The sequence below is a fragment of the Nematolebias whitei genome, chromosome 11 (genome assembly GCF_014905685.2).
Source record: "Nematolebias whitei isolate Nwh7 chromosome 11, NemWhi1, whole genome shotgun sequence".
NCBI classification, from domain to species: domain Eukaryota; kingdom Metazoa; phylum Chordata; class Actinopteri; order Cyprinodontiformes; family Rivulidae; genus Nematolebias; species Nematolebias whitei.
Genome location: NC_056508.1, coordinates 29276770 through 29286113, shown reverse-complemented (window position 1 = coordinate 29286113; position 9344 = coordinate 29276770). Strand labels below are relative to the sequence as shown.

Here is a 9344-nt window from a genome sequence, read left to right as displayed (position 1 = left end):
ATTAAAATCAGACACCACTCTGAGCAGCAGGACCACGCTTTCCACAGAACAACTGTGTTAACTCTTGAAACTGTGTCTGCAGTCAACCTACTTCACATATGGGGAGCAATATTATAGGCAGAAACATGGGTGTGCTATGGGGGCTCCAGTTTCTCCTTTTGTTGCCAACCTGTAAATGGAGGAGGTAGAAAAGAGAGCCTTGACGTCCTTTTCAGGGACACCACCAAGTCATTGGTTCAGGTATGTTGACGACACCTGGGTTAAAATCAAATCTCAGGAAGTCCAACATTTTACTGACCACATCAACTCTGTGGATAAATACATCAAGTTCACACGAGAAGATGAAAAAAATGGCAAGCTGGCTTTCTTGGACTGTGAGGTCTCAGTCTCTGATAGAGGACATTTGCAAACTGAGGTGTACTGCAAACCCACCCACACAGACCAGTATTTGCAGTTTGACTCCCATCACCCTTTGGAGCACAAGTTAGGAGTCATCAGGACTCTGTATTACAGAGCAGACAGTGTCCCCACTAGTTCAGGAGCCAGGTAGAAGGAGAAATCCCACACAAGACAGGCTCTAGAGCAATGTGGATATCCTAACTGGGCCTTCCTGAAAGCAGAGAAGAAACCCAAACAGGACTCCAGTCAGCCAACAGGTGAAAAGGAGGAACCCAGACCCAGACCAGTGGTCATTCCATATGTTGAGGGAGTATCAGAGAAACTGAGACGTTTATTTTCTAAACATAACGTCCCAGTGGCTTTTAAACCCCAAAATACATTACGGCAAAGACTGGTTCATCCCAAAGATCCAGTCCCCCGGCACAAACAGAGCAATGTTGTGTATGCTGTTCAGTGTCAGGAGGGCTGTGATCAGTCTTACATCGGGCAAACTAAACAGCCACTGGCCAAAAGGATGGCCCAGCACAGAAGATCAACATCATCAGGCCAGGACTCTGCGGTCTACACTCATCTCCAGGCCAGCGGTCACTCTTTCAGGGATGAAGATGTGCATATCCTGGACAGAGAGGAACGATGGTTTGAGAGAGGAGTATAGGAGGCCATCTTTGTGAAAAGAAATCGTCCATCATTAAACAGGGGTGGAGGCCTACGTGTTCAATTGTCCCCCTCTTACAATGCTGTGATTGCTAGTATCACTCAGCCCTCTGTGAATAGTAAACAGCCATCAGTGCGCTAATGATCCATTGTTAGGCTGATGGTCCTTCTTGAGCATGTGATCAGTTGGTTTTGGTTGTCAGCAGCAAAACTGGTTGATCCACTCTGAGAAGGTGCTATTTAAGAGACTGAGCTGAATACAGCACCTCAGACAGAGGAAGTCTCTTGGATGAGAAACGAAACGTTTCTACATTTTTTTTGTTGTTTTGCTTTGTTTTGGTTTTTTTTTTTTTGAATGTCCAGAGGACCAGATTTAACTTTTTTAGATTTTTCTACCTGGATTATTGAGCATGCATCAGGATATCTTCTTCTTAGTATTATTTTTTCGGCTTTCAGGGGTCGCCACAGTGAGTCTTCCTCCTCCATCTCACTCTGTCCTCACTCCAGTACCTCCATGTCCTCTCTAACTGCATCCATAGATCTCCTCTTTGGTCTTCCTCTTTGTCTTTTTCCTGTCCGCTGCTTTTCTAACATCCTTATACTAATATACCCGCTGCCACTCCTCTGGTCATGTCCAAACCATCTCAGTCTGGCCTCTCTAACTTGATCCCCCTGTTGTTCAACCTGTGATGTACCTTTGATGATCTCATTCCTAATCTTATCCAGCCTTGCTACTCCTAAGGAGAACCTCAACATCTTCATTTCTGCCACTTTCAGTTCTTTCTCCTGTCTTTTGTCAATGTCTCCAGACCATACAACATAGCTGGTCTCACCACTGTCTCGTAAACTTTTCCTTAAACCTTCACTGACACCCTTTTATCACAAATCACTCCTGAAACTTTTCTCCATCCTGCCTGGACTCTTTTTCACCTCTTTACCACACTCTCCATTTTCCTGGAGAGTGGACCCCAAGTTCTGGATGATGCTCACATATGGCTTTTTCTTTCTTTTTTTTCCTTGATAGAGCTTTAACGTGCATTTGTGAGTTTGCAGAGAATGATTTGTGGAAGTCTTCCTGAGCGCATGCTGTGATGCTCATATCAATCAACCTGTTTTTAATACGGTGCTGCCTGAGAGTCTTAAGATCAGACATCCAGTTGAGACTTTCAGTCCTGTACGTTGAAATCAGAAATGTTTCTGGGTTTTTGAATATATCTTTTTTGTTGATATGATGGGATATTCAAAGCTTCCCCAATTTTTCATTGAGAGACATCATTTTAAAATGGTTCCTCTATTCTTATTTGTAGAGATTTTGCAGACTGGTGAACCTCTGCCCATCTTTACTTCAGCCTTTCTAAAATGCTCTTTTTATACCCAGATCTCTTACTTTGGCTGTTGACAGCTTAATTACCAGTAGTTGAAAAATGCTCCTCCAGCTGTTTGTGGTTCATATAACATATTACAGCCTTTTGTTGCCTTTGATTCGTTTACTTTAAGATGTGTTATGGCCATAAAATTAGAAATTATCACATAATTTAAAAATAAATGGTACCATTTCTTTAGTTTAAGCATTTGATGTTGTTTCATTGTGAATAAAATATGGGTTTGCGATTTGCAAATCATTGCAATCTGTTTTTATTTACATTTGACAAAACATCCCAGCTTTTTGGAATTTGGGTTGCCATTATACGTAGCTCTCTGTTAACAAAGATCAACACTGCCTCAATTTGTCTTCCTTGGTTTAGCGTTTGTGTCCAAGGTCAATTACCATCTGTTAATACCATTTGTTTTAATATTTAATTTCACAATCTGTGCATGCTGTCTCCAAATACACCAGCTGTTAGAGCTGCTCCCAGTAACGTTATGCAACCACTTTTTTATACTCTTTGACACAATCTTAAAAGCCTTATCTTGACCTTGATTGTGTCTTTTTAATGTTTAAATTAAGGCCATACTATGAAAACATAATGAAACTGAATGAAAAATTGATCAAGAAGCTCTTGCTGTTATGGACACATCTTTAAAGCTTTCAATGACATTTTGATTCACCTAGCTCATCTTAGTATTGGTTAAGATCTGTTGCACATCTTTAGGGTTGCAAACCTCAGCGAGGTGTCAGGAAAAACATTTGGCTTTTCAACTTGACTTCAATTTACACCATTCTGCAAAAATATCCTGACACAATAATTCACAAAAAATGTTTTTTTGTTGTTGTTTTTTAAATGTCCAAATTTGTACTTTTTTCCCTTTTTATGATTGACATTGTTTGTGTGCACCAGTAATTATATTACTGTTGAAGCAGTTGTGCTTCTTCCCCACTTTGTAGGTAAGAAGTTGACAATATACAGCAGTCACTTCCTGTATTAAAAAAATCTGATCAACCCCTGACTTCTTTATACTTCACATCAAAGAGTTTGATTAAAAAAATAAGAATCTTAGCAAGGTGAAAGATTTCACAAGTTTTATTTGTTTATTTTCCTTCTTTTGGCTGATTCCTTCTGCAGGAGTTGCTACTGCGAGCAAACATGCTTAGTAGATTCGACAATGGTTTCATTCCAAATGCACTTCCAGACACAATCTGAGCTTGAACATGCAACCTCTGAATAGTGATGTTTCTCAATACTGAGTGTGCACAATTTTTTGCAACCATTTAAAACCCACAAATAATGGGGCAGATTAGCACCAGATAATAGCCGTTTAAGATATTTTCTATCAAAAAATACACAGCGTATTTTTTTCATCCATATTCAAAGACAAGTTTCACTGCCAATGTGCATTTTATTGTCTTAGTATGTATTGCAATGTTCTTCATAGGGGTGTCTATGTGCAACCACAAAGGTTTGTCATTCTCAACGCTCATTGCTAGGGTTTCCTGTTATTGCCACTGCACACAAATAACGACTTACACCAAGAAGAGGTGGATCTGGTTAAAATGCTCTGGTTTTTTTATCATTAAAAGGATGTGAGAATGGTAGAGAATATTTTCACATGCTTCAGTTGGCTGAGGAATTGCATCCCCCGCTGAGATTTCTTGGCCATACTTGGGGTATGGTGTTGAGAGTCCTGGAGAGATTGTTGGTAGGCTCTTTCATTGAAGAATTCCTCAAAATGGCCATATAGACGAGTCTGTATGATTCCTCTGGTCATTCAGAAATCATTGTTAAAGCTGGACGCTCTCTGCACATTTGAGTTTTCAGTGTTTTTAAGTGTGAAACCACAAATGGTGGGAAGCAGAACTCAGCGGGGTTGTTGTAGAGTGCAACACATTAAACGTGTGACATATGTCTCATGTCGATTACAAAACATGATACCATACCACTTTATTTATAAAGCACTTAAAATAGCTACAAGGCCAACCAAAGTGCTGTACAGACAAAACAACAGGTAACACACAAAGCAAAATACAAAATGAAAACTGTTCATTGATTTGTAGACATACATGAGTATTTTGAACTGGATTCGAAAGTGAACCGGTAACCAGTGCAGTGAGGCGAAAACTGGTGTAATGTGCTCTCTTTTGCTTGTACTGGTTAAAAATCGGGCTGCTGCATTCTGGACCAGTTGTAGTCGTGCAATGGAGGTCTGACTGATGCCAAACAGGAGCGAATTGCAGTAATCAAGCCTAGATGTAATGAATGCATGTGTTACTGTCTCCAGGTTCTTTTTGGACAATATGGGCTTCAGTTTAGACAGCCGCCTCAGTTGAAAGAAACATGATTTAACAATCATGTTTACATGATTGTTAAGCTTCAGGGAAGGGTCCATTATCACGCCCAGATTAGTGACTCTTTGTTTTTCTGACATGGTTAGAGCAGAGAGGTCGATACAGTGGTTAGTGATCGTGTCGTTGGGAGGGAACAACATGACTTCAGACTTCTTTTCATTGAAACTCAAGAAATTTAAAGCCATCCAGTCCCTGATGTCAGCCAGGCAGGCAGTTGAGCAGCATTTGAATAAAGCATGTACCATTGTGTCTTAGGGGGAAGTAAATTTGACAGTCATCGGCATAGAAGTGGAAGGGCATGTTGTGTTTCCGGAAAATAGCACCAAGCGGCAGCAGGTATAAAGAGAATAGGAGGGGACCCAGGATGGACCACTGCGGAACCCCCCATTTAAGCTCTGCCTCTGCGGAACTAAAATCCTTGATGGAGATACAAAAGGATCTGTCAGCGAGGTAAGATCTGAACCAATTGAGGGCTGATCCTGTGACGCCCACCCACTGCTCCAACCTAGCAATGAGGATCTCATGGTCGATGGTGTCAAAGGCGGCTGTGACGTCCAACAGGACAAGCAGCACAGATTCACCGGTATCTGTGAATCTGAAGATGTCGTTAAAGACCTTCAGCAGGGCAGTTTCAGTGCTGTGGAGAGGTTTAAAGCCAGATTGGAAAAGCTCTAAGATGGCGTGATCCTCCAGGAAGCACATCAACTGGGACTCGACAATTTTCTCTAGTACTTTAGAAACAAATGGGAGTTTGGAGACTGGCCGGTAGTTGGAAACAAATGAGGGGTCAAAGTTTGGTTTTTTCAGGAGAGGCTGGACAGCAGCATGTTTAAAGGATTTTGGCATCACGCCAGTGGATAAACTACTGTTTACTATATCAAGAATGGACGGGCCTAGAGTTGGAAAAACCTCCTTTAGTAGTCGAGGGGGGATCACATCAAAGGGGGAACCAGAAGGTTTCAAGCTGCACATGACCTGCTCTAGAGAAGATAGAGTGATGGGTTCAAAATGGTCAAAAGGAGCTACAGATTGAGGTGGGATGGATGGGTCATGAGTTGGAGGGGAAATGAGAGCCCTGGTGGTCACAATTTTTTCCAAAAAGAAATGTAAGAAGTTGTCGCACAGCTCAGTTGAGGCTTTCAGAGGTGATGGTTCAGTGAGGTGGAGAACAGAGTTTAGGGTGGAGAAGAGGACACGTGGGTTGTGAGAGTTTGAGGTAATTATATCAGAAGCATTTGGATTTAGCAGCTTTTCCTGCTTTCTGATAACGGCGCCAACTCTCTTTAAGTATTTGAAAAGAGACCTGCAGCCTGTCTTTCCTCCACTTTCACTCCGCCTTCCTACATTGCTGCCCAACGGCCTTGGTGACGTCACTCAGCCAAGGCTCTGCTCTCAGTTTTGATTTTCTAGTTTTAACAGGCGCAACATGATCCACAGTCTTTAAGCAGACAGAGTTGAACTGGGATGTCAGCTCCTCAGTGGTGGTGAGAAACACTGGGGCCTGAATTATCATTTCAGAGTTACAAACATCTGTGAAACTTGCGGCAGTGAAGTGGTTAATTGCCCGGGTCCTCTGTGCAGCAATGCACGGCTTAGGAGTTAGATGGGGGAGGGTGAACTCAAACTGGACTGGCATGTGGTCTGAAAAAACATTATCACGAATAACAAGATTATTAACAGTCACATCATGAGTTAAAACAAGGTCCAGTGTATGTCCACGCTCTTGGGTGGGACCGTTTACATGCCGAGTTAGATTAAATGAGTCCAATAAATCTAAAAAGTCCTTAACCAAGGGCTTCTCAGGACAACACACGTGCAAATTAAAGTCCCCAATAATGAAAACATGCTCATATTTTGGTGTGATTTCAGCCAAGAAGTCAGAAAACTCATTTATGAAATCCTTAGCCCGAGGTGGGCGGTAGACAAGTGCAAATAAAGTCTGAGGTGAATGTCCAAGTTCAAAGACGCTCAGCTCAAAGCTGGCATGGGAAACTGGGATGGGCAGTTGTTTACAATCAAAAGTTGAATTGAATATTGTTAATAATCCACCACCGTGCCGGCCTGATGGCCGCGGTGCGTTAAAACACAGACAGTTCGGTGGCAGTAATTTCGTCAAGGCGCTGTACTCACCTGGAGACATCCAAGTCTCTGTGATGCACAGAAAGTCCAAATCGTGCTCTTGAAAGTAGCCCCTGAGGACAAAAGTTTTGTTGGTAACAGATCTTGCGTTGACCAAACACATCCAGATACTGTCCAAAGGGAGCCAGCAGCGGTGGAGTTAGCGCATGCTAATGGCCGCAGATTTTCAATAACAGCTCCTCCAGTTCGGTCCGAGCTGCGCACCGGCTGACAACTCACGTTGGTTACCTGGTCCGGGCACACAGGAGAGGAAGATGCAGTGCACAGAGCTTTCAGCTTCACCAGCTGACCAGCACGTTTTCTCTGGTGTCTGAAGCGATATCTCTGGGCAGGGAGGTGAGGAGCGCAGCGAAGGTAAGCTGGCACGTCCGCCAGCAGGGGGGGAGGAGGGGGGGGTTTCCAGAGGTACGCTGATAATGGTCCAAATAAGCGACTTCAGTGACAGAAAAACGAAGATCCAAAAGTTGTTGTCTGTCATACACCAGCAGAGAGTTGATGTCACAGATGAGAAATGCAAAAAACAAAAATAATCTGAACACCATCAGCAGAGGTGCATTGCAAACCATGTACACAGGCGCCATCTTACCGGAAGTCCCATGATTAATTAACTCACTTTAGCAACCCACTTAGGAGTTAACTATATATATATATATATATATATATATATATATATATATATATATATAAACTAATTACAAAGTTGCTGTGGGTCATCATCTACAGGTGCTGGTCATAAAATTAGAATATCTTGGAAAAGTTGATTTATTTCAGTAATTCCATTCAAAAAGTGAAACTTGTATATTATATTCATTCATTACACACAGACTGATATATTGCAAATGCTTATTTTGTTCTATGTCATATAGGCTTCGCCCTTTAAGGCTGTCGCTGATGGGTTTATCCCGTTATGCGTTGCATAAGCACTGAAAAAATTAGTCCACGCCCACCTGCTCCCCACCCGGTCCGTATAAATTACGTTAAGAGCGGGAAATCGGCTCCCATTTTTTCTTCAGCGAGCTAAAATAGCACTGTCAGAAGAACAAGAAGGAAAATTGTGTAGATGACCAACCTTTGTTAAGAATGCTTGGCCCGGCAGTCAACCTCCGGTCGTCCGGTGAGTTCTCCTCCCCGAGGAGAAGCTGACGAGCAGTCTTATTTCAAGGTAAGCGCCGAGGAATATTTTCCAGTGACAGGTCACTACACGCTGGACAATGCCATCTTGTATTTTTTCCTCTTATCGCCGACCCTCGGAGCGAATCGGATGGTTCCTCTGGGGACAGGCGTGCTCAGCTGCAGCCCCCGTTGCTCATTCCCTCCTGGGGAGCGTAGTGTCGGTGGAGGGGGGCTGAGTGAATGCTCACCCCATCCCACCTCGTTTTTCGCATCGGCGATCACACCGCTCCCGGCCGACGGCGCCCCCCCAGGGTTGCCCGGCGTAACCCAGGAGGAGGCTGACATGAAAGGACCCCTTTTTACGTCCTACGCCTTTTCCCGCCAGTTCGGATGATCCGGCGGGAAGGTTATTTACTGACTCCATTCCGGCTCACCGTCTTGATCCATATGGCCTCGTGTTCCCAACAGGACGTCCTACGGCGAGGCCACAGACGGGTTTTTTCCTGGTAGATTGGGGGAGCCGGTCTCCACAGTCCGCACCCATCTCCAGAGCAGGGTTCACTGAGCGGAAAGTCCCTCCGTGCCCTCTGGAGCCGAGCCTGATGGAGGCTCCATGGGAGTAAGATGTTCGAGGTGGACCAGCGTCCCGTGCCTCCCGTTAGCATAACCGAGACGGTGACATCGCTCTCCAACTGAGCTCACCAGCATGTGTTCCACGGCCGCAGCGAACAACACGTTACGCTGTTGGCGTACACGTTCAGAGGCGAGAAGAGACGGTGGCCCTCTGTCCTTCGGCTCACCCCGCTCTCGTAGCAGCTGCTTGCTAACGACGCTGCCGGCCCCTGCAGTACGCTCAGCCTACAGGACAGCTGACGTCATCACCAACCGGTGCGCCTCTTTGCGGTCTGCCGCCCCACATCGCAGCCGGAGAACGAGGTCCAGAGGTTTTTTTTTTTTTTTTTTTTTTTCCTGGCTCGCCACTCCACCTTCCTCTCAGGAGAGACGCAGGAGTTTTGCTGGTGATCCTCCTTTCATCAGCGAGAGATCATTTCAAGCTGCTCCACGGCTGCTCTACGCCTCCCCAGCTCTGCTACGCCAGCCCCTCCCGTCAGACGTCCCCGGCATCCGGAAGTTCATTTTTTTCCCGGACTTCGCCAACAGGGGTCCCTCCAGGACAACAAACAGAGCTCAACGAAGGTAAACAGGTGTCGTTTTTGGCTGGAGGTGTGTTGATGACACTGCGAATAACATCATTTTATGATGAAGTGTCCTTTAGCCAGACTGTCAGCATGGTTATCTGACAAGCGGCCCCATC

At 44.5% G+C, this 9344-nt stretch overlaps 1 protein-coding gene across 1 annotated transcript in view; it reads left to right on the top strand.

Annotated features, from left to right (window-relative positions):
- LOC119417264 (extended synaptotagmin-1) overlaps nucleotides 1-9344 on the top strand; it is a gene marked incomplete at its 5' end in the record, with an annotated part of 26267 nt that overhangs the window by 8422 nt on the left and 8501 nt on the right.